Raw genomic sequence first — 27,412 nt, forward strand, 5'->3', positions numbered from 1 at the left:
ACTATCTACCCTGCCATGCTTTTGTAAGGGGTGAAAGCACCCATAGCATTAAAACTTTTAAAAATGTATATATTTTCTTGCAACATGAATGCCTATAACACAATAATGTAAGGAGTTAGCAAATAACTATTCATAACATGGGATTTTTTTCTCAGCTATGATTGCCTTGTCTTTAAGTGTCTTTGAGGAATATGATTTATAGTAACAATAATAACTACTTCAGAAAATCCAAGTTTAAGTATCTTCGCTAATCTTCTATTTGCATGGCAAAAGGATTCTTCTAATGTCGATTCCTACTTAATCTTTCCAAATAAAACCAATTTATTCCTGTATATAATTTGGGATAAAAGCTAGTGGTGCAGATTATTAAATGGATCAAAACATTTTCTCTTTTATATTCCTCAGAAAGCATCTTTCACCAATAGTTTTGAAATTCTAGTGGGAGAAAAAGAGAATCATCATGTTAGAAAGACTTCTTTAATATATATTCTAAAATGGTCTGATACCAACAAGGTTTAGGGATGTATTGTGCCTTTGGTCACTATTCTGAACAAGGAGTGACTCCACTTACTTACTGTGTCACACAGACATGATAGCTCAAAACCACCATCCAAAACCTATATTTCCCTCTTTCTCCAGGGTCACCATGTATATAGAAAGTACAGCTAAATCCTTCCCATTCTTCTCCTCCGCTCAGTTTCCCGGGTGTGCATAAAATCTGAATAACCCAAAGAATGGTACAAGTGGGGCAGATCTAGAAACAAAGTGACAGCCTAGCAATCGCGTAGGGTTATGAGGGACTCGCATATAAGTGTAACCTAGAAGCGTGGATTTGCTGCTGTTGTTCCGACCAAAGTTGTAATAAAACATCCAGAAGTGAGGGGTAATTAACATCAGGAAAAGGAGAAAGCTATGTTTTAAAACATTAAGATGAAAATTAAAATTCCTCTCTGCAAAAATTTCTGAAGATTTAAAGAAAACAGTTGAAGAAATTTTGACAGAAATGTTTATTTGTTCCCATCTACTTTTTTCCTCTTATATTGACAAGGATGTGCTAACTGATGTGCCATTAGTTAATAACTTTCAAGAATATTTTCATGTTCACATATACACCTAAGGTGCCAAATGCTACCTTTACAAAAATAATCTTTGCAAAGGTGCAAGTCTATTGCAGACAAAATTATGATGGAACAGAGTTAAGCATAATGGGTTTAAGTAGCTCTCTTATTTTGAAATCAATTTTTTCTCTTTGCAGGGATATTTGCTGAGACATGAAAGGCACTTTCCTTTTAATGGAATATTCAGCACCATCAGGCAGTTTGGACTTTCCAGTTCTTCTGAAAAATTTGAGATTCTCCTGCATGCAAGGAAACATCCAAGACAATTAAGTGGAAGATAAGAAAAAAAAAAGAGATGCCACAAAAAGCTTTGAATGCTAGAGATGAAGACAATTTAGATGCAAGAAAACTATTCTATTCATAAATAGAGCTTCTTTCAAAACTCCATATAATATATCAGTCACTTACTGGTTGTTTTTTATTAATCACTCCCCAACTGGAAAACTAGCTCCAGGACAGTATTTTGTTTCAGTTGATTGGGAAGAATTATATTCTATGGCCTTCTAAGTGTAAGCGCAAAGTCAGGCAAGTGTGTTTTGCCTTTGGACTAGTGGAAGGTGGCAAGCTATTTCCCAAACTTTAATTTCTAGTGAAACCCAGGTTTTTGATTTGGTTTGGTTCTCTCCTGTATAGAACATGTTCATTGCTGCAGTGATCATACAATCTTTCATCAGATTCAGGAAGGTCAGTAACTGTAGGTAGACAGTGGATAAATGGGGATTTTCAAGGTTGATGAGGCCACTTATTGGAGGAACCTAAAACCTTTGGGAATATTTTGCCAAGGTTTTATTTATGTCAAACTATAGCTTCTCACATCTGTATTTTGATAACTATACCCCTGGTTTGACTTTCAGGTGTTATGCGCACAGCAGTTCCCAGTGAAATACCAGGGGACACTCAAAAAATACATAAGGATTTAGTCATAAACATTCCTGGCCTTCTCTTAAGAGAACTTTGCTCTCTCATTACAAACTATAAAGTCTTTCTTCTCCCTTCTACCTCCCATCATCTGAGCAACATTTGAATAGGGGTGGATAAATCAAAAAAAAAAAAAAAAAAGGTGTGTCAGAAATGAGAGATACTACCCTGGGATTTGGAAAAATTCTGTTTCCTTCCTAACTCAGCGATAGACTTGTGCCCTCTCCCACCTCAGAGAGCTATGAATACGATATCCATAAAAGACTGAGAGGTAAGTTGATACTGAAGGGGTACAATCTATATGAATAAGCAAATTATTACCAACAGAACAGTACATGCCATTTTCAGGTAAAAGTTATACAAATCTAAGGGTTCACAACAAAATATGCTTAGAGTTGCTCATATCCGATTCTAACCCAAGAGTCACTTACAAACAATTTTTAAATATAAAAACACATGGCCTGAATAAAGTATTCATAAGATAACTTGTTTAAATGGCAGCAGATTCAACTAAACTGTATAAATTACTTTTTTACTTTAATCTCTACTTTCCTTAAAACAAGATCTGCTTTACTTCAAAGAATTTAAAAAAGTGAGCAAAGACTTATTAACAGACACAGTCAAAGCTGGCTTTCTAAATTTCTTCCAATCTCAAATGCATAGTCATTCTGTTGAGAGAAGTATTTAGTAAGAGAATGTTGATCTGATGCCTGAAAATGAAATATGATCATTTTGTCTATATAGCAGGAAAAAATAATTTTAAAAAAGGTTCTTCAACCGCCTGAAGTTTTCAAAGAACTGCTGTGTGTAAATCCACAAATTGTATACCTAAAATCTCAAAATTCTTACATTCAAATTTCATATACAAAGACTGCAATGCAGAAAGAAAGTACTATTTGTATCAATTCAGGCTTGAAAAAGTAGGGGACAAGCTCTGAAATAATTCAAGATTATGTTAACAAAGATTACTCAGATAATCACTGAGCAACAGTTCATAAGCTAAAGCTAAAAAAAGTGCTTGCCTGTTTACTAGAAAATAACATTTGCAAGGATAGTTAACTGGCAAGGGTAGTTATCTGGATACTTAACTAAACCCAGTTAGTCATTAAAGAGGCTAAGTTCTCTGAGTGTTTCTTTAATTTCTATTTTTTTTCCTGTTATTTTATACTTTGGCTATTTTCCCACCAAACTGTAATTCCCATTCATTAATCAGTGTTTTCTATGTGGTCCTAAAGTCACTGGAAAAACAAGGTTCAGCAAGGTGAGAGGGTTCAGGGACTTGACATGGCATTCTTCCATGACTGCTAGTGTTCTGATCCCGCTGATGTGAGAATGGAGAAGCTCTCATCCTAGAGATAGGGAACTGCTATCACAAAGAACAGAAGACATTCCTCATATATTCATTGTATCACTTCCCTTTTATTTGTGATGCACATGTCACATCGTGTTCCTATTTAAATGGTGTACAAATCAGGAGGAGGAACCATCCCAGTGTATTTTCTTTTTAGCTGACCATGCAGTTGCAGCTGGGATGCAAGCGGGATTTCAGTTTGAATCTGCACCCTTGGAAGTTAACCTACTCTCCCTCCCAGTATATCTTCTAATGTAGCAATAAATAAATAATATAAATATGGTCTTAATTTATTACATAGATAATTTATGACCAAGAAGAAGGGACAAAATGTTGACCAAAGACCTGAATAGCCAGTAAGGAGATGTGCTGGAAAAATATACAAAAAAAAAAAAAAAAGAAAATAGTCATTTTTCCCAATGCAACTTTTGTGGTGCTTAGAAGAGAGATAACTACATAGTACCCCTGAAAATTAATGCACAGTGTTAAAAAAAAAAAGGAAAAGAGAAAAAAAAATATAAAGTCTACCCTGTAAAATGTACTTATGTTCTAATAATTTATATTATGTAGCAATGCACAGTTGGTTTGTTGATTTGTAAGCTACAGGCAGGAACTGTTATTTCTCTTCAGAGTCTTGAAACTCTATCAACAGTTTACCCCCAAGCCTGAACAAAATGAAACACACAGAGTTTGATCCAGCTTCTCTGGCAGTCTGGGTGAGCCTTTCCATAAAGATCACTGAAAATCATTATATATTCTATGCCAAGTCTCAGGGTTTAGCCTTATAGCTTAACAGAATAAACAAGCTTTAATCTAAATTTCCCACACAGGGCAGATTCTAAAGACATTCTCCATTTCCACTGGAAATGTAATTCCCTCTGATGCCCAAAACCATTCCTTTCCCCCAGCTTACATCCATGTCAGAGCCAGGCGTACTCACCTCTTGGTATAACTCAAAGATAATTGCCCTGGATTCCTACAGCTGGATTTTTTGCATCTGTGACTGAAGTTGCTCAGCAAAAGAATTTCACATTCTTCTTGCAAAAGTTGGAGAGGTTGCTGGTTCACAAAGGATGGAACCGATTTAGCACAATAAGAAAATCACCTGCCAAGCTCAAAATCTCCCAACAATCAACTAACTCCCTCCCACCCCCGATGATTACTGTAAAGTAGTTGAGTCAATCAATCCAGTTTAGTATTTGTGAAATAACCACTTTATAAGAAGTTATTAGAGGACTCTCAGGTACACCACACCCTGACTGTCATGTCTGAAAGTCATTCAAGTGTTAAATGCTTTAAGCAAAATACTGCAAACTGAAAGTCAAAGAATATGGAAGAATAAAATTGTAAAAAATAATTACAACATGCTGCTTAATGTTAGACTAGCCCTTTAATACGTATAATTACAAGACTATGTCTTGTTTCATCTATGTTTAGATTATATTCATCCCACGGAGGGTATGTTCTAAGAAAAATTCCATTCGCTCATGGAACTAATTAAGTTTCATGGGCTTCAAAGTATTTATTTCTTCTCCACCGTATCATTACTTTCACGTAACTGTCAACTGAATATGCTCAAATATGCAATTTTAGGCCCTTTTATAAAGAAATCTGTGAATAGGACATCTTCCCAACAGATTTCCAACTGACAGCTAATGGGAAGTAAAATTATAGCTACAGTCTGATCCTCTGTCCTGCGGCAAAGTCTTACAATAAATCCCACAGAACAGTCACCTCCTTTGGTCCCTCTCTAGGTAGAAAACAACACCACAGCTATCAACATGTCCCTGGCTATAATTTTGACGGTTTTGACAGTCAAGCCCCATAAGGTTTATCAGGATGCTGTTGATGTTGCAGTTAACAATGTATAAAAATGTATGTCTCCACTACTTTATTATCAAGAGTTATCAATAAAGTTCTATAAATACTTCTTTCTCTTAGTTGGTGTAAATAATGTTTCTACTGCTTTACTGACACAGTGAAAGTATGTATCACTGCTCATGTACTTCAGGCACATTAAAAGAAAGTAAATTTAATCTGCATTACTGCAGAGGGCCAGAGACTAAGTACAGTATAATCAGTATAGTTAAACAGAGACGTTCACAAAGCTTACAGTAAGCATTTTACTCTTCAGAGTGATATAAACCTCTGGCTTGTATTTATGTATTTCCTTAGAGCTCAGAATTCTTGGCAAATTAACAGAATTGGAATATTTTGTCCAGATGAAAGCACATTTTTCAGTCCAATGGATTTAAAAAAAAAAAAAAACCAAACCAAACCAACCAAAAAACCCAACCCCTTCTTTAAAATACAAGTCAGCCTTTATTACCATTGGGAGTTTATTTATTTATATCCTCAGATATTCAGATATTTCTACTAGGAGCAGAATATGCCTGTACTGCTAGAAATATTAATGACAAGAATGCCTGCTGCAGGCTCCCTTTCAGGTTAACCAGGGATGGTTTTGTGATTTTTTTTCCTTCTGTTTAAATAGTGCAGTGAAATGACAAAGCGCTTGGCTGGCTCTACTCCCAATAAAGGCATGAATTATTTTAATAAAAATGCAGAAAATGGTTTTCACTGAACAATGTTCTCATGTAACAAAAATATTTGTCATACAAAAAGCTCCACTAATCTTTTAGCAATCGTATGAAAAAGACAAAAATGCTCACAAACCCAGCACTATGTTGGTCTTGCTTCCATTTATTTGTGGACTCATCATAAATAATGAACAAATCTTGATTTTTTTGACAGTATAGTTCACTTCAGATAAAGTCAGAAGCATCTGCAATGCTTAGCCATAACACTTTTGAATACAGCCCGTTTCTGGAAGTCAGAAGGGAAAACTAAGGAGCTCCTAACAAGAACTTTCCCATATCCCTTTTCGTCATTTCTGCCAGAAATAAACTGTCAATGCTGCATTTCAGAGTTCCTACCTAGTTGCACAGAAATACAACAAAGCTATACATTCAAGTAATAAAGGAAACTTTAAGATTAAAAGTTAAGTACTTTAACTATTTATTTTCTACTCATGCCACTGTTTTTTGTTTGAGGGTTTTTTTTTTTTTAAAACCTTCTAACTTATTTTAAGCAGTGATTATAGAACTGTAGAATTACTTAGGCTGGATGGGACCTCTGCTCAAAGCAGGGTTAGCAGCAGATCAGGTTATTCAGGGACTTGTCAAGTTTAGCACATCTTCGAGGTGGAGACTCCACACCACACTGGGAAACCTGTTCCAGTATTTGATTGCTCTCATTATATTTATTTTTTTCTGACCAAGATTTCTCACACTTCAGCTCGTGCCCATTGCATTTTGCTTTATTCACATGCACCACTAAAAATCCATCTCTGTAATCTCTCTCTGTAATCTCTCTTTTAAGTAGCTGAAGACAGCAGTAAGACCTCCCTGTAGCCTAATCTTCTTGGGGCTAAACAAACCCAGCTCTCTCAACCTCTCCTCATACAACATGTACTCCACTCCCCTGACCATCTAAGAAACTCCTCTTTGAGTTCACTCCAGTACATCAATGTCTTTCCTGTCTTGGGGTGCTCAGACTGGACACAATACTCCATATACAGTCTCACAAGTGCTTAACAGAGGGGAAAAAATACTTCCCTCAACCTGCTGGCTACTTTCTTGCTAGTACACTGCAGAATGCTGTTGGCTTTCTTTGCATGGCTTTCTTTACCAGGACCCACCCATGGCTTTTTCTGCAAAGATGCTTTCTGTCCTGCTGGCACCAAGCCTGTGCTGCTGCATGGTAAATTATTCCAACCTGGATGCAAGACCTGGCATTTGCCTTTGCTGAATTTCATGAAGTTTCTGTCAACTTATTTGTCCTGTCTGTCAAGGTTCTTCTGCCACCTTCCTGTGAGTGCATCCACCCCATTTCCAGGTCATTTAATACAGACATGAAAACAGTGCTTTCTCTATCTGCTGTCCTTGAAGGACATCACTAGTCACTGGCCCCCAATTGAATTTTGCACCACTGATCACAACCCTCTGATCTTGGTGGTACGGCCAATTTTCACCTTACAGTCAACACTTGTGGTCAATATCTCAACAAATCTGGCTATAGGAATAATATAGGAGACAGCATGGAAAGGGTTGCTAAAATCAAGGTAAAGAGCATCTATTCCCATTGTATTCAGAGCCAGCCATCACATATGACAGTTTAGTTGGTCAGCCATAATTTCATCTTGGTAAATCTACACCAATTGCTCCCAGTCCTGTGCTTCACATGTTTACACATGGCTTCTAAACTCCATAACTTTCCCAGGAACTGATGTTAGGCTGAACAACCCCATGTTACCTGGATCCTTCTTGAAAGTGTGTGTGTGCGCCTTTCTCCAGTCATCAGGAATCTTCCCTGATCACCACAATGTTTCAAAAACAAGAGAGAACAGCCTCACTGCAACACTGGTCAACTCCCTCAGCACCCTCAGTCAGATACAGCCTACTTCGTCCCATAGACCTGGGTACATTCAATTGGCTTAAGAATTACTAGCTCTATCCACCCCTGTGGAGGGTAATACCCAACATCCCAGTTTCTGAAGGTAGGATCAGGAGCCTGGGAGGTCTAACAGAACTGACCTTGTGATTAGATCCTCTGCCCCACTGAGCAGTGGGCACAGTTTCCCTAGGCTGTCTTTTGCTGCCAATGTACTTACAAAAGCCCATCTTGTTTCTTTTACTGTCCTTGATTCAACTGAGCTCTGGCTTTCCTAACCTCATCTCTGCATGCTTGGGCAATGCCTCTGTAGGAAGTAACCAGGAAGCCCACCCTAGCTTCTACCTTCAGTGTACTTTCTGGTTTTGCTTATCTTCAGTCAAGCTTCTGTTGATCCATGCTGCTCTTCTGCCATATCTGTGTGTCTTTCTCCACCCTGGCATAGCCCACTCTAACTCTGATGAGGTTGTCCTTGAAGATCAACCAGCTGCCCTGGGCCCTTTTGTCCTCCAGTGCAGAGTCCTACTGGATCCTGCCAAGAAGATTTCTGAACAAGCCAAAGTTTCCTCTCCTCAAGTCCAGGTTTGTGATTCTATTTGTCTCTTTCACTTTTTTCAGAATTTTAAACTTTAGAGTCTCATGGTCACTGCAATTAAATCTGCCACTGACCTTCACATCTGTAGCCAATTCTTCACTGCTTGTAAATAACAGGTCTGCAGAGCACCTGCCCTTGTTGGCTCATTGATCACCTGTGTCAGGAAATTGTCTTCAACACACAACAGGCAGCTCTTGGTTTGCTTGCACTCTGCCATGTTTTGTTGCCCTTCCAGTAGATACTAAGGTTGTTAAAATCTGCCATGGTTTTAAGAGCCATAAGACTTACTTAAGCTGGTCAGAGACTTCATCTACTTCCTCCTTTTGGTCATGCACCCTGTAGCAGATATCTATCACTATTACTCAGGTTGGTCTGGCCCATGATCATTACCCACAGTTCTTTGTTGGCTTGTCACCTGCATCAAGGCAAAGCTCTGTGCATTCAAGTCACTCCTTTGCCCATAATGTTACGGTCACTTTTATAGGTGACTGTTAGCATGAAATGGCACAGTGCACATTCTTTATGGAGAGAACTATTTCTGCACTAATTAACTTGCCTGCACCTCAAAGACTGTTCTAGCTTCCAAACCATTGTTGCAATTCAAGTGATTGATTTTAATCCTACAACTCTATGGCAACAATAACCTCAGTGTTTGTTTTCCCCAGTACTTTGAGATTCACAGATTAAATACTCCATGTAATCACACATCATTAATTTCTTTTCTCTTTCAAAAGACAAAAAAATCATTCAAATCGTATTCCACATATAATGGGACAGCTAACATTTATTCACAGATGTAATAGAGTTGCATACAAGTGACAAATTTATGTCTGCTTCTATGTATAATTAAAAGATCTGTGTTTTGAAGAATCATTCATTTAACCTGAACTGGTTTACTAAATCCTACCAGGTACATCACTCATCTGAAAGAACTGGCTTTTAAAAACTTATTATACCATTTTATTTTCATTTACTCACTGACTCCTTTTGAGTGGCATGCAGATGGTCTACTACAGAAATGGAAAAGACTAGCTTTTATTTGTTTAAAGAAAGAATTTTTTAATTTATATATAACTATATGACAGCTTTGGATTACTATAAAGTAAGGAAAGAAATAGAGGAGAATCTGATCAGTAATGAATAAATGCACCACTGTATCTTCATAATGTCTCACACTTCATGTGTAGATACCATTCTCCTGTGAGAAGTGTATAGAGATGCATTTCTTTCCAACTTCTCTTTTATTTCATTTTTCACATTAACTAAAAAAATACTGATGTCTTTCATCACAGAAATATGGCTTATCAAGCAAGTAACTTTTGTTTTGGTGCCTCAACTTTTAGTAATTCTTACAGATGCTTAATACTGATGACCCCAAGCACTAAATTACCAGAGGTCAGTTTTTGGGGGAAAAAAATAATGAAAATTAACATAATGAATTTTGACTTCTTTTAATTTGCTTTCTGAGCCTGGAGGGCACAGGGAGATAATGTTTTAAATCTTTCTTGCATGCCAAAGGAAGCGGAATCCTGCTGATTTCTTTTTAAATTAAAGCTGGAATTCTAAAATAAATTGCTTGGTTCCAGAAGCTGCAGCTTAAGAAAGCACATATAAAAGGAGGAAAAGGCATTGATGGAATGCTGTTCTCTCACACACTTTCAGGAGGAGCTGGCTAGCCTACAGGCCAAATGATTCTTCTAAAAAAGGTCTTTTAAAATAATAGCATGAGGAACTGAGTGACAGTATGGAAAAAGGCTGTCAAAGAGAAAAAAGCTTATATGAAGTGTATAAACACATCAGTTCCTCCTCTTTCTTCTTGCAATTGCCCCACACTTAATTTGCTGTTCATTCATCTGTGCAGGCTGGATCATACAGTCTCTGTCTTTGCTATTCCTTTGTATTCTGGCTTGGACAACCAAGACCCCCTAGAATATGGATCTACCACTTGCTGCCACACAAACTACTGGTCTGTGGACTGGACTTTCTAAACCAGAGTAAAGACAGTGATTGTGGCCACGGTTTGAACTGCACCCAAAATACATGTTTAGAACAGACAAGTCTACTCTGAATTCTAAATACTTCACAGGTGAACTGCATAGAGATCCTCTCTAGGAATCTCCAATACCTTCAGGGGCATCATTAGTGGATGAGAAGGATGAAGATCGCAGCTGAGGAAGCTGGGTTGTTTCAGTGGAAAGTGTGAACTAAGGTGAGAAGGGTCACTCCAAGTTAGCTCAAATAAAGCTGGCACTGTAGCCAAGAATAAAAGAAAAATTATTTTGCGTGTTCATGTAAGGGACTAGAAACTTGTCTCAACATTGGTGGCAGGCAAGCTTAACCACCAAAGCTTAATCACCACGGCAACTGAGTGGGGCAGTTTAATCACCAGTTTCAGCCCATTGAGTCCCACCCCACAGGAATGTGTGTCCTGTTATCTTGGAGTACACGTCCTCCCGGGCCCAGAGTCGACTGACAATGGGGAGGGGGCTCGGACCCCCTAGAACTTTCCAGCATACTCTAGTGACGGTACTGGGCATGCGCCCCACTGCCAAGTGGGAGGCGTGGGTATGCAAAAGAGTCATTGACTATGCAAGAAGACAACCCTATGAAAGGGGAACCAGCGGAGACCACGAGGGAGCGTCCAGGAACATCTACCGCCCACCAGATTCGAAGACACATCAGGCGCATCGGACTACTCGGGCCGCACCAGCCGCACGGACCACGTGGATCGCTCAGGCCACACGGACAGCACATAGACCCGTGGTGGTAGCTATCACAACACTCCTGTGCCATTTGTTTCCCCCCCTCTCCCTTCTCGCTTTTCCTTTCTTTCTCTGCTTTTCTCTCGCGCATTTATTGTTGGCCGAATAGAGTGACTTGGTACTTGACTCCGTTTTGAGTCTTAATTCTGTTTCTGAGAATGTAAAAGGAACCTAGTCATGATAAAATATTGGAGTTAATCGGAAGTTAAGCCCAGCCACCCCCAACCTCCCAGAATTATCTGAGGTTGGTTGGGAAGCAAGGGGGTTTAACCTCTGCCAAATTTTTCAACCCAACAGTGGATCGTGAGAGTTCATCTGTGCCCTTTTTTACTGTACCTGCTAAAGACATAGCTATAAGCAAAACACCTCAGTTACTTTATTAAGAGTCCACAGATCATGCTGTCCATTTATAATGCACATAACCTGTATAACATATACACAGTAGAAAGCGGCATGCAATAATAAACTCACAGCAGGATATAAAATTATTTCATGTATATGTTCCTTGATGAAAAATATGTATTTTTCAAATAATAAGGAAGCTCCCCAAATGTGTATCTTTGCAAATAGGTCAAATTATGTAGGCTTAAACCTCTGTTTCTTTGCTTCTTTGGATTCATGCTCAATTACAGAAATAGAAATGAATATTTTAGTGTACCTATATAAGAATACAAGCTCTCATTCACTAACCTAGTATGCATGTCTTTGTGATTTACTTTATTTTGAAGAAGTTTATAAAATATTAATGAAAGCATTGAAAGAAAATGTGAAAATACCTTTTTTATTTTTAGGTCTCTTACACACCCACTGAAACACTCAGTAGTAAATAAAGAAGAGTAATGCTTATCATGTTTTCCCTAGTTAGATAAGCTCCACATTGGAAAGACTTAGGCATGATCACAGATGTGTCAGTAAAGAAAATTTTTTCTTGTTTTTAGGGCTCACCACTAAGGGAAAGCTTAGGAGCAAAGGAGTAACAGTGTTCAAGACTTTTTTAAAAGCAACTAAAGCTCATCATCTGCTGTCATAAATCCAGAAATCAGATATATGTCTGTAAAATAAGAAAATTCTTTCAAGAGGTAAATAATCCCATATTACTGCTTTAACTTTCTTTTTTAGCCCAGACTGTCCTCTGTATCAAAGATAAATATTTACTTTGTCATCAAGATACCTCTTTATCATCTAAGTCTATGTAACAGCAAAGCAAATAATCATGCTCCAAGACAACACCTGAGAAAACAACAGCACAAACGATTTCTGTTCATCTATTAGACCTAGCTCACAAAACTGAGCTCAAAACCTCCATCAGAAATCCCATCCCCTCTCTACAGTTTTTCTTACATGTATTCAACATATATGCCTTTCATTTGTTTCACAGCTGCTGTGAAGTAAGATTACAGAAATATCACCGTAAGTGATGCTAATGATGGAAAACAGTGGGGGTTTTGGCTCATTTAGGCAAAGCAAGGTAACTTGTGTGGGTAATAACATTTCACCAGTTACAACACATAAATATAAACAACTGTATTTGTCTGACTTAATGCCCATTACCTGAATGGGCTGAAAAGAGTCCTTCAGATTTGGCTGTATGGAGCAGAGAACGTTAGGTCAAACTAAAATTGGAATTTCTCTACAAACAGCAGCACCTGTCTCCCTGTTGTATAAACACGCAATTATGGAAGAAATGGAACAGGGAAAAGGTCATAAGAGAAGGCAGGAGCTTACATTTTTTAATAAGCCATTTATTTATATCTAAGTGTGCACAAGTTTCTATCTATGTATATATATACGTAATATATCCTACATGAATTTTATCCAGTTTTTAGCTTCAGACTCTATGTATATTCCTGCACATAGCATGCTTTTCTATGACACAGGATATTATCCGCAGTGGTTCTCTCCTGCTTCTTCCATTCGGATAGAACAAGCCATGCAAGGGCACTCTGTGGCTGGGTTGGATGGCTCACTTACCGGGTAAGAAACACACTTAGATTTCATAACAAAATGAAATTATATTACAAAATACACTTTTCCCAGTTAATTCCAATAAATCCTAAAGTGGCTCAGTTGGGACTGCAGCAGTGTGTTTGTTCCACAGTGAATTACACTGGGTGCAGAAGATGCCCTGTTACAGTTTTCACAGCAGAATATTCAGGACAGGGAAGGTTCCTCCTGCTTATTCCAGGGACTGGGTCTGAAAATCAGGGTCCTGGATCAGAAGTGGTTCCTTTGAACCACAGGAGAGTTTATGCTTAGCGTGGGGAAGTCTTTTCCTATGTTCCTTCTTTCCTCTCCACTAACACAAAACAATTCCAGCTGGTTTCACATCAGTTTGAAAATGTAAAGGCTTATTACTACAAGTTCTCTTTTTTTTTCTTTTTTTTTCCCCCAAAACTTAGCATTTTAAGAGAAATAAAACCTTATGATCCTTTTTATACAAGTAGAATGAAAGTCCAGCACAAAAGATCTTACTTCTCCTCAGGCCATTCAAACAAACCCTTCATGTGTGCAATGTAAATGAAGTAAACAAATTCAAGCAGTGGTATCTGATGCTCTCCTTACTACAAAAGGATCAGTATTAACCACGTCCTATAAAAACATCTCTGATGACTTTCTGTGCTGAAGGGGTTTTTTTTGTTTGCCTCTTTAAATACCTGATCAAAAATAAAATAAGATAATCACACAGGAATCAGATTTCTTTTAACTAATCCTTTGGCTTCCACTGTACACAAATGCACATGGTAGCGTCTGTCTACAGTCATGTAATAGTAGCATAGGAAGAAGGGAAAAAACGGTAATAAATAAGGGTCTGTGAGACTCACCACGCAACACCAATAAGCCTCTTTATGCTTCAATATCATCATCATTTCCACAGCATCTTGGATGCAAGTGTGGAACCACAAACTCTGGACAATCAATTAAGCCAAAATAGGGTAGATATAATTCCTGAGATGGTCCTGCCAAAAGAGACAAGCACCTCTTCACTGAAGAGGAAGAGCAATCACAGACACACCGAGGTAACAGCTGGAGTTCTGATGGCTGTAATACATGGGGAAAAAAATCCTTTGGGGATGGTTAGTTTAAAGGGTATGTGTATGCTTAAGCATTACGATTGGTATGATTTAGGAAGCATCTTCTGTCATCCTTTTTATATACCCTGAGAATTCCAAGGCACTCAAGATGTTTCTATGAATATTATAATAAACAAGAACATGTTATAAAAAGAGAAAAAAAGAATTAATTTGAATTTTATGAGCTGGTGGAGAGAAACAGGAATAAATGCTTGTTGCATTGTAATCAGTTTGATTTGTGTGATTGACTTCAATAACATTAGGTTTACATCCCTGATTCCTGCAAGGTTTGTTGGTCTTGTTGGTTTTTTCCCCCTCAAGTTCTGAAGAAATAGCTCACAGCTTTTTAATAAATGGAGCAGAAAACACACATCAGAACGAAATATGTGACTTAGTTCATAAACTCTGATTCATCAGAGAAAACAGGCATGCAGTTAAGGAGGACTCCCAGCTTAGTGTCAGTGTAGTGGCAAAGAAAATTTTTCTGTGAAACTCAGAAAATATACCATAGCTGCTGAGAGACACTGAAGTCCTACACATTTCTTGGCTATAATGGTGACAATGTTTGAGCTTCTGCACAGGCAAAACTACTTTCTTTTTCAGTCATGCCCCCACCCCAAAGGGGACTAAGGGGGGGTGTAGGGATGGGAGGAAGGGAAAACAAGGGCAGAACTCCTTATCTACAATCATTTTCATGTGATATATGGTCCCCTGAGGTTCTAGGTTAAAGTCAGCTGTGCCTGTGATGCCAGGAATCATGGCTGACTGCCCAGCGGTCTCAGCAATTTTGGAAATTACTCTTGGTGAACAGATAAAAGGGAGCCGTTTTACAAGTAAAACTCAAAACCCACTATAACCAAATGTTCTCTGCCTACTACCTAAGAAGGCCTCTTACCTAGCTGTTTCTCTTCTAAAATAGGTCCTGCAACTGCTTTATCACACCATGTCTGATTTTAAAATAGAAAAAATGTTCAATCAAGCTAACTAATGAGCTCAGAGCACTTGCATGAAACTGAGCGGAGCAGATGGAACTTCAGTTCTTGGCTGAAGACAATATTGGAATTCAACTGTCCTGTGATTCTCAAACACTAGTCCATTATGTTCACTCTTTTGGCCCCCTGAATTGCAAAGAATGTAACTTAAACCATGACTCTCCAGTATGCATGAAGTTTTTGCATACACAAACACACATGTTATATAGCAATAACTTCAGAAATTTTTTTAATTGTATTTTACCTGCTTTCACTCTTAATTCCCTTGCAATATTTCTGATTCAATTTTATTATAAGGTCATATGAAATGCAAAAAAGAAGCCCAAAGCGCTACTACATTTCAACTATAAAACAGAGAACATACAAGAGTACCTTAAAAGACAATAAAATGCTTCCATTTTCATAACCACCCCTTCAACTGTCTCACTCCTCACTTGTACATTAAGACTACCCTGAAATTAAAGAATATGGTTTCTTAGAAGGAATGAAAAGACCCCAATGGTTAGGAATGCACATGCTTATATCATTGCCTTGCATCTGTGTTAGCTTTCCAGTATGTTGATGCTTACAGGATTCTCTAATGATAAAAAAAATATTTTAGCATTGGATCTTTATGGAGGCAGTTTAAAACAATTTGGCTTCCACACCTGTGAAGCTCCGTATAATTGAAGAATTTTAGTTTCCTCTTAATTTGGCCTGGATTCTGAATTTTGTCAGCTTAACACTGGGTTTTTTTGTAATGATTAAGCATTCACATGGAATACCACCAACCTGAAAAGTTTTTTATTTAAATAAGCTAATAATTTTTGAGGGTATTATACTAATAATTAAATAAGTTTTGTTCCATTCTATAATTCAGGATGTTGATGAGAAACAGCTCAAATAATCATGAAGAATCATTGCCAAAGAGTAAATTCATGAGCAGGACCCTATGCATTTTGCCAACAATAAAAGTAAGTCCCACCATCTTCAAAGGAAAGTTACTTCAGAGAACTGGTCCCAGGTCACAAAACTCTTTCTGTTTTCTACTCACATAGCCATTGGCATAAATATAAATATTGCTACAGCTGAATCAGATTAGAACGTTTTTGTTCTACAGTTCTTAAATTCCATAGGAAATTGCTGTTGAAAACACCTATATCAGAAAAACAATCACGTTATCTTTTTAAAAATTATTGTATCAAAATACTTTAGAATGTATTTTATTAGTCAGATTCAAAAAAAAAAAAAAAAAAAAACCAACCAAAAAAATCAATGATTTGATTATTTCAATTATTTGAAACTACATTTTCCAGGAGTTTTCTTTTTGTTCTAAAACAATCTTTTCCCAAGTTTTGACCATCAGAAGTTAGAAAAGAAGAAAAAAAGCTTTAATACTACACTTGAAAATGCAGAGTATAGCATTGACAAAATACCATAAAAAGACAAAATCAGCATATTAAATCACAAAACCCCAAAGATCTAATATTGTATAAGGTTCAAACCTCTTATGCTAGGAAAACTCTTCCTCATTGGAGTCTTATAATACCTAGTAACACTTTTGTCACAGACTAGCAGCAAGGTTATATTTACTTATTCAGTAATGCATGAGAAAATGCATTATTTTTCAAAATAAAGAGTTGCACTCTGTTAGACCACTGAAAGTCAGAGAAGTGAACAAAGCCAATATAATAATACAAGGTGGGAAACATACTCCATTATAGAAAAAGGTATTGCTGCAAAGTAAATAAATTAATTATTACTAAGAGACAAAGCATTAAAGGAAAGCAAAAGACAAATTACCTCCTTAGGTGTTTGAGGGACAAACATACTGACATATATAAACTTAGAGAAAGAAATCACATTCAAATATATTTACCTATCAAAACTGAGATGTAACACTGTAAGAATGCTCCTAATCATATTACTGTTCTGCTAAGAGGTAAAATTGGCTTCAAAAATTTGATGCATCTGTAGTTTTCAGGCAGGTAATAAGAAAACACCTGCTTTTTCTATGTGTGACTCTAACATTAATGTTAAGCATCTCTACTACAGCTTGGGATTTTGACAGTAATCAGAGCACCCTAGCAGAACCCACACTGCTCAGTGCTCCAAAATGAATGGCTGAGCTGGGTAAATGCCAGAGCTTAAGGTATCTGTTTTCTATCTTCATAATTAGTGACAAGGCATGAATTGAATGCTTAAAGGAGAGAAAATGTTCTTATACTGATTCTTAGTATGCAAAAACCATCCTACTAAATTATCTTCTTGGCTGGCATCGTGAAATGTGTGATCTGGCACAAGGTATAGCTCCAGCTCAGCCTAAATGAATGCATTAACTCCCACAATGTTATAGGAATGGAATTATAATATTCTGTGATGGCTCTGAAGATAAAGCGTGTCAGTGTCATGGTGAGTTATTTTATGCATAGGATGCAGAAAAGAACAAGCCATTTTTTCAAAGTACTCAGTTAATGGCAGAAAAAACACTCCCCAAAATAGAACAGATTCTTTAGTGCATTCATTGAGGAGGCAGATTAATTTTACTACTGTGATATATTTCACATTTTCTAAAATAATAATTACATATGGCATTACGCCTCTTTTCCCACTCACTCATTCTGATCTGAAAGGAAACATGTTTGTACAAACCCTTGCACTTCCTAAGATATACTAAAAGTCATAGTAAATAATCAAATCAGCTACGGACAAAAATGCGTTACACTATCACAAGTTCACTTACAGTACTAAATGGATACCCCAGACTGTAACTATGTCTAAACTTGAGAAGACATGCAAAGCTAGATGCTAGCATAACTCTTCCCAAATAAATACATGAATTGGAAAAAGCAGACAGCGAACCTTTAGGAATTCTGAAGGACATGAACTGTTGGGTATTTGCTGAAGACTGTGTGGATGAGCAGTCCTGATAAAAGCCTGAGAGAATGTGATAAAGGCAACAAGTGAAAGCCATCCCGTCATATTTATGAGAAGGTGTGATAGATAACATAAAAAAAAGAAAAATCTACACCAAAAAAATCACCTTCCTGTGATCTATTCTTCATTTGAAAGTCTCCACTGTTGCTACAAGAAACATCCTGCAGATTCCATTTTTTCCTTAGTGTTAAGTTGGCTACTCTGTCATTCAGTAGAATACCAGTAAATTGCTGACAGGGGCTTTTCAAAACTTGGTAGAAGTGTTACATACTCAGGGAGAGTAGCTGATGATCTTAAAAATGTAGCTAAAACACTCCTTGTACTTCATTGTCCTTGTTTTGTAATATTTGCTGCCATGTTTCATGTAATCCAGGGCCAATACCATAAGCTCTCACCTGAATCTTCTTTTTCTCACCTTCAGAATCAAGAACAGTAACTTCTCATATAAGTGGGAATAATTTTCTCTTTCTACAATGCTAATAGTACTACAAGAAGTATTCTAAAAATTAAGAAAAAATCTTTTGCAACACAAACTTAATATTTTACATATTATTATATTTATGCATTGTATAGGAAAAACTCTTCATAACTAGTATTTAGAATACCAGGATTTCTCTCCTTTTTTTTTCTAAATGGAAAGTATTGAATTTGACCTTTCTTTCAAATTAAACCTCATGAGTTGCAATTGCCTATCTTGAAGATGACACACTGCAGTCAAACATTTGGTTTGATTGGTTACTATGGGAATTAAGTGGAAGGTTCATTCCATAGTCCTTTCTCTTTGTTCTCTTTTTTCTAACTTAATAGGAAAATTGGTTATCACAATCATTCTGCAAGCTATTTTTCTTTCAGATGGTTACAGCAAGTGACTGACAGAGAGAGCTTTCCTATTTCCTTGTTTCAATACATCTCATCTACTTATCTTGGCCAATACAGATGGCACATTCTTAAACCTATTCATCAGAATACTAATTATTCACATGTCCCAGATATAAATATCAAACCAGCCTAATGCTCACACACATCCTCCAATCATGTTCACTTGCTAAACCAGAAGTTTCTATTTACCCCCGTTTTCTTACCCATTGAAACTTCAAAGTAGCTCTCACCAATCTGTCTTTAACATAGTGTGCAAGTACAAATCCAACGTCCATTTCTTACTTTGCGTAAGGGAACCAACAACTACTAGTCAATCTGGTCGACTATATCTACAGATTCTTTAATAATGGCAAAGAGAAAAAACGGAGAGCTTTATAATGCTTTCAAATGATGGAGAGAAAAAGAGCCCAAGAATTGCGTAAATGACTTGGTTTTTTGAAGAACAAGGAACATTCTCATAAGAGCTATGATAATTAGAGACATATAAATGATTTCTTGAGCAAGGGAAGAACTTGTTTGAAGCTCCCTTCCTGTAACACTTTGCAGTCCATTGCAAATGTACAGGGTACACAAGACAGTATTTTAAATAAAAGGAGCTAAAACCTTGTGAGGCATTAAGTTCAACACTGTAAGCTCAATAAAGTATTTTACAAGCAGATTCAAATGAAAAAAATATTTCGATTAATGAGAGCTGGATATCATTCTGAAATATTGGGAAATCACACACTCACACACAAATCCCAAACAGGCTATAATGCTACTTATTTTATATATATACATATACACACACTATATATATGTATATATTCTCTCTCTCTCTCTCTCTCTCTCTAAAAGGCACAGTCATCAAGACTTGTTTCAAGGACCTTAACAAAGCAAACCTAAAATATGATTTACATAAACTCACGTTCCTTCCTGAGTCACAGAATACAAAGATTGAAAGCGTGGCAAGTACATCATATCCAAATGATTTTCAAATACCCGAAATGCATATGTTAAACCCAACAGCAGAGTGATAACACAACATTCATGATCATGTTTCACCTTGGGCACAATTCTAGCCCAGTGAGAATGGGATCTCCCTTCTTGTGGAGAAACCTGAGGAAACTTGAACTGCTGAGGTAGCAGTGCAAGCCTTCAGTTGTTCTTCCAGCTGAGATTTGGACTAAATTTCTGTGGTTAAGCAGGGACCATCCCTGAGTTCAAATGCCTTCCATTGCAGAATAAATGTTATCTTATTGATTTGTGTGATCTCCAGCTTCGCAACCCCAGAGTACCTTTTGGATTAGGGAACTGAGTATGAAATTCATAGGGCCTCAACTTATTACAGCATCCTTTCCCTCATCGAGCAGGCTAAAAAGAATATGGAGTGAAAAACCACATGCTTCCTTCTCCACTCAGTATATCAGCAAGTAACTGTACAGAGAACAGCAGAGAAAGTAAGCTGAATTATTATCTGAGCTGGAATAAATTACTTGCTCCATACAGCAAAAGAAGGGCAGGTGCTCTTTTTAGAGCAGAGCAGTGTGCTCTGGTGCGAGCTTAATAAGTCAATTGGACTCTACTGAGACAGATTGAAGATTTCAGTTGTAATGTACCTGCTATCAAGAATTCTGTTTATCTTATATTCTCCAAATACTTGTATCATGTTTGTCAAGGCTATTCAGTTTAAATCAACTCTTCAGGAACCAGAACCACAACCAGAAAAATCTATAACTATGTGGGCAGCAACAGAGTTACGCAGCCACCAGCTCAGTATGTGTATATCAAAGTCATAATAAAAGGCTTAAAAATGGATTTAAACATATCGCTGTTGCTACTTCTTTAGCAAGAAGGAAAATGTGGAGCAATACAGAGATCTGCTGAATAAATAAATCTGTGGAAAACCAAGTTACTAAGGTAAGCCTGATAGAAAATGAATATATTCTCCCCAATGCTTTCTACATAAAACTCATTGTTCCGTCTATAGCAGATGATCCCAACTGCAGAGGCTGCTCCATCTTGTACAGCACAGTAAGCTCCTAATGCATAATGAGTAGCATTAAGAAAAGGCAATGGGCAAAAGTTATGAACTACAGTGTCTTTATCCAACCATTTATCTCACAGAAAAAGCTGAAAAATTTAGCTGCTTACTTTCTGGAAAAAAAACCCCAAAACTCTGCTTGCCCAATGTTTGGGCAAGGGATCTGGGGTGTTTGGTTGATGGTAAGATCAATATCAGTCACAATGCGTGCTGGTGGCCAAAAAAGCCGACCGTATCCTGGGGTGCCTTAAACACTATGCAGGTACCCAGCTGAAAGCAGCGACTGTCCCGCCATTCTCAGCATTAGTACAGCCTCACCTCAAGTACTGTGTGCACTTTTGTGCTCCACAATATAGAAAGGGTATAAAAATATCAGAATGAGTCCAAAGGAGGGCAACAAAAACAGTGAAAAGCCTAGAGGGCATGACTTCTAAGGAGCAGCTGAGGATACCAGGTTTGTTCAGCTTAGAGAACAAACTCTTAGGCTGAGGGGTGCCCTCACTGCTGCCTCCAGCTTCGTCAGGAGAGGGAACAGAGGGAGGTGCCGATCTCTTCTCTCTGTTGTCTGGCAACAGGATGCCAGGCAGTGGCTCAAAACTGCATCAGGAGAAGTTCAGATTGCATATTAGGAAAACATTCTTCACGGAGTGGGTGGTGAAGCACTGGAACAAGCTCCCCAGGGAAGTGGTCATGGTCCAAGGCCTGTCAGTGTTCAATAAGCGTTTGTACAAAGCTCTTAGAGATATGGTTTAACTTTTAGGTTGCCCTGTGTAGAGTCAGGAGGTGGACTCGATGGTCCTCATGGGTCCCTTCCAACTCAGGATATTCTATGATTCTGTGAAATACAATGGCTTCAAAAACTTATACTTCCTTTTCTAAAATGCATCATGTAGTTGATAAAAGAACATGTTCTCAAGACCTTAGCTTGTTTTTTTTCTAGATATATTTTTACTAAATACTTCTGAAAAGGGTATTAACTCACATGAGTGGGAAGCAAGATATTTTCATGTGGCAATAACTGTCCATTACAAAGAAATACAAAACTACTTTCATATTTCATAAATAGAAGCTTTTTCATACCAAACAGTAGGTGTGCAAAGAAGGTTAAAGAGTTTATTAAGAATTATGTATTCTTTAAATGATAGCAAATATCATACCCAAAATCCAGGCTGAAAAAAAGAAGCCTTTAACTTTTAATATACTTGAAGCCCATTCTACAATCCAGGGCTGAAAAGAAAAGTTTGTAATTTTTATTTTGTTTAGGCATGCAGAGAGTATTTGTAACACAACAGGTCAAATTAAATCTCAAAAAGTGTACTACTTCTTATCTATGTTTGTTCAAGTTGCATCCATCTGTTTATAAAGCACTAGCTTTGTTATCAGAAGTCTGGCAAAAAAAATATTTCAGTATTGAGATGCATCATTCATTGCCATTTTGGGTATTAAGAAACATCGCAATACTGAAATGCATACAAGCAATGCGTTTAGCAGGGTGCCTGCAAATAAGCTTATTGGTTTATATAAACTGCACTCCAGAGGGAATGGAGAAAAATCAGTTCAACAGCTAAACAAGGTCTTGAAATCAACGCTATTACAGTGGCTCCTTGACAAATACACAGTTCATTATTGCTTTATTCATCTGCTCGTTTACTTTGGTGATAAGAGTGCAGCTGATCAGTCAAAGGCATCTCTTATGCTGTTAGCTGCAGAAATAATCTTATTTTTTATGTAAACCTCCTGAATAACTGAGGTTGGTACGTTTGGTTAGAATGGATCATCCAACAATAGCTGTTGAAGCAATATGCTCAGGTGCTAAAATGTTTTACCAGATGATTTATAGGGTTTAAATTGTTTATTTACCAACACATACAGTTCAGGGTTAGAAAAGAAAGTGGACAACTGTTCCATTTCCACTGAGACTGAAGTGATATCATTTTGCAGAGGTCTAGTTGGAGATACTCCATTAACATTCTAATGAAAAACAACTCCCAAAATGTAGAAGTAAAACAGATGGTCACAAGGACATTTTTTATTCAAGGTTTCTGTTCCCTTGAAAACACAGACCACTTATGAGCAAAGAAAGAAATCATTGTTGTGTGAAATCCAAAATGGAAAATTTTTCAGGTACTTAGATACGGAATAAGCATCATGCTCACCTTCTGGCTTACAGCAAGTACTAGCTAACTGAAAGTAGTTACAGAAGAATCATCACCAATGGGCCATTCACTGAGAAGTTTAAATTTTCATCCTAGTGAGTTTCCTGGTTATGTATTTTAAGTACAGAAATAATAAATAATCATGGAAGTTTACATTAAACAGAAAATTTTCTAACTCCTCCACTAGTGTGAAAGACGAAGAAAAAATCCCCAGTGTTAGTCTTGGCTAGGTCATGTAAATGAAATGACATGTCATGAGTGGTGGAAGGTTTAACAAGGTCTGAATGACCTAGTTCCTAAATCCTGTTTTCAGAAGACAAGTAGCAAGAGCCTTATCACTTTAAATTGCCATTTGAGAACTTCAAATATTTTCAAGGACTGATATTCTTCACTGTAAGAACAAATTCAGATTATTGCCTTGAAACTATTTATTCACTGAAATAATCCTAAATCAATGTCCTTTGTCAGACAAAATTAGCTCTTTGAGTCAGGACTTCTAATTCATCAATACTTCTGTTCAGACATTAAAAAAAATATATAAATCCACTCCCTACATGTACAGACACAAATTCTATTCATTTTTTAATCCTATATCCAGAATGAGTTTGTTATCAGAGCTTGATTCTGGTAAATGAGTCTTTCGTGACCTGGTAGTCAGTCTGTGAACCACAGATCCCTACTGTGCATCGTCCTCCACCGTCTGCTCAAACACCATCTTTCACTCCAGTGTTAAACAAACTACTATCCAAACTAAATTATCTTTAAGTTTTGGGTCACCCACATTTGGTCTTTGGTAAGAGACTACCAGACAAAGTCTTTCATTAGTGGGTTTTGGTGATAGTGCTATGTTATGCAGTTGACATTGTGAAGTGACTTGCAATATAAAGGCAGAACATTTACAGTTCACCATACTGAACAACAATTGCAAAGCATCAACTTTTGTTTGTATCTAAGAAAAAACCCACACATTAAAATTGTTTAAGTAATACCTCCAAAAAGAATGTATTATAAATACATATTTGACAGTAAACTGGTGTTCCACATGAAGAAAATTTTGTTTTCCTAAGATTATTTTCCATAAGCTTCTAAAATTCTTAGAAAGTTTGCAAAAATGGAATTGTTAACTAGCATAAAAGATTTTTATCCATTCATATATTTACAGCAGAAATGACAAAACTGCATCAAATTGTAAACCACTTTAACTTTGGAGACTGTCCCTTTGTGATAAAATTAGCACCTTCTTTCGCAACAGCCCTAGAAAGAAACACACTTCAGAACACTACAAGCTCTGAAATACATAGCTATGTCATAAAACCAAAATGAAAATAACTCAAGTAGTTTCCTGATTGTGGGATATTTAGTAGAAGGTGTTATCACACAGCAGTCTTTCCCCCTAGTAACAGTACTTATTTTTGTAAAATTTATAGGAAACTTTACATCTTTGAGACTTCTAACCATCTGTGGAATTTGGCAAGAGCTGGCCAATGGTTCAAAAAGTTGTTAGCAGTAGAGGAGGGCAGGATAACAGATACACATACATACAGACACTATGTATTATTAGATTGAGTTCCTTTTCCTTTACATGCTGCAGCAATGTACTAATGTAGAAGATATTTAAACATACATCCCAGATTGTCTTCACTCTGTCTAAAATTTCAGATTTATCTAATTGGGATGGAATTTAGAATACGGCATACATGAGGTATGAATGTTGAACATGTAATTCAACTTTAGAATATTAAATCTAAAACATGAGAAAAGTGTGTCCTTAGCTACAACCTGTAAAGGAAGCATCTACATATGAGATGACTTTTTCTATTTTGGAACTTAATGAAAGAAAATTTATGCAATTCCTTCACTATTCAAACACAAAACCAACATTAGTTTTCTGAAGAAATATATGAAGTCAGTTCATACTGAGAGTTTCCACTCTGTAGAATATGTCAAGAATTTTGTATCTATTTATTCTAAATGGCAATGTGTCCAAATTCAACCTGAAGATGCATCAGCTCTTTCTAAAAAGAGACTAGAAACATACACAGAATGACACTAAGAAGATGCAAGAGATACAATCTGTATTTTAGTTAAAATTTTTGATTATTGGTCTATGGAGATAACGTTCTTAACAGATGTGCAAAAGTTTTGAGAAATAAAACCACTGTTAACACACAAGGCCTAACTGGGGTGTGCTGTACCCTCCTTATGGAAGAAGCTCAAAATAAAAGGAATCTAACTGTATTAATTTATCTCAGCTCAGGTGTCAACCAAATATTGAGACAAGATTTTTACAGAAGAAATTACTGGAAATGAGATATCCATAATCACACTGGATGAATCAGAATTAAGATCGGGTCTTTTGGATTCATTCCCTTTACTGATATAACACCCTCCTGCATACAGCTAAATGCTATCTCATCATTATATGTGCAGAGTGATCAGAGTATCACTAACCACAGCAATAATCAATGAGGACCAAGGATGACTAGTACCTAAACCAGTCTGTTATCGATCCCGTAAAAGATCTGATCATGAGCTTTATTATGCACAAGCTGCTTCTAATAAGTGACATTTGGAACTGGGAGGTCTAAGAAAAACATATTCAAGTTCTTGCCAAGAAACAGGTTCCGCTGGTAGAAGAAACACTATCTTAAATCGTATTTCAGTACCACAAAAGAGACAAGCAATTGATATTATTATCTGCTTCACTTTGTTCATTAGCCAGTACAGACCCCATAAATTCTATATAGCTATGTGAGCAAACAGTACACACTGTTTCAAGTTATAATTATCCAGTAGATATTAGAAATTTCTCCATTCCAGGCAATTTAATTGGTTGAATAATGTTGTCTCCTTTCATAGTGAGGACTTACAGGAATTCATCATAAACCACCAAGACAAACTCTATTGTTCTTTAATTTCCAGGATAAACGTAAGATCATAGTGTAAAGGGATTACCATTTTCCTGTTTCTTGGGAGTAACATAGAAATGTGCATGGCACCATGTTACTGACAGTACCTTTTTACACCGAGAGCAAACATAATAATATAAATTGAATCATTTAAAAGTTATGAAGAAATACAGGATTTTAAGTATGTAAGATACTTCTCGTAATTCAAGTGTACATAAAGATGTACAACTTGGTATGCCTAACATAAATTAGCATTTGGAGAGGAAGAAAAAGAGGAAGAAGAGCAGCCAATACTATATGGTCTTTCAGTCACAGACCAACAGCTCAGGTGCATAACCACAATACAGCCTCTTCACAAACTGCTTTAGTCTAATAACATTTTTATGAGCTACGGAAAAAGGAAAGTAGTGTTATAAACCAAAATGTTTTTAAAAGGTGTCAGGATATGCCTAGCTTTTAAAATTTCTCAACTTAAAGATATGTTGGAATCCCAGATTCTGTAGGAGTTTAGGTAGAATGTCTTGTCAGTAATACTGGTTTTAATTAGTATTTTGAAAGGACATTAAACCTTTCCCATTCAAATGCCATTTCAACCATATTTTATATCTACTGTCAGTGAGATAACGTTCTTTGGAATAAACTCTGTACAGTCATATCTAAAAAACTTGTAGAAATAGCAACTACTGCAGAGTTCACTTAATAAATACGATACTCCTCACACTGTAAATGATTTCAAGTTTATTCTTTCATTTTCCACCTCTGAAAACTGACATAATTTGCAAACCTCATCTGCCAGAGACCTTGTCTGCATCTCTTTTCATACAACAGTATTTGTCATGATCACAAGCTTTTCAGCTGGAAAAACCCCCAAATCCTCCAGTCCGTGTGACAAATAACAGGATATTTCATGTGAAAAACCTTTGCAAATCACCTCCTTCCTAGATCTGATGGCTCACAGGACACAACACAAAACCCTCTTCCCAAGCATAATGGACAGAGAAATGGAGAAAAGCAACTTTGAAAAGGTGTAAATTAAGTGTTTTCATTAATATATACTCTATCTGCTCCTCAGTAGTAGTGCAGTACTAGACAATAGTATAGCCTCCACATATCATTCAATACAAACTCCGTATCTTTTCATAACTCACCAGTCTCTTTTCCCAAGTAACAAGTGACAGGATGCAAGGAAATGGCCTCAAGTTGCGCCAGGAGAGGATCAGATTGGATATTAGGAAAAAATTTCTTCACAGAATCGTAGAATCATAAAAGT

Source organism: Egretta garzetta, unplaced genomic scaffold (genome assembly GCF_000687185.1).
Source record: "Egretta garzetta isolate BGI_Z169 unplaced genomic scaffold, ASM68718v1 scaffold109, whole genome shotgun sequence".
Taxonomy (NCBI): domain Eukaryota; kingdom Metazoa; phylum Chordata; class Aves; order Pelecaniformes; family Ardeidae; genus Egretta; species Egretta garzetta.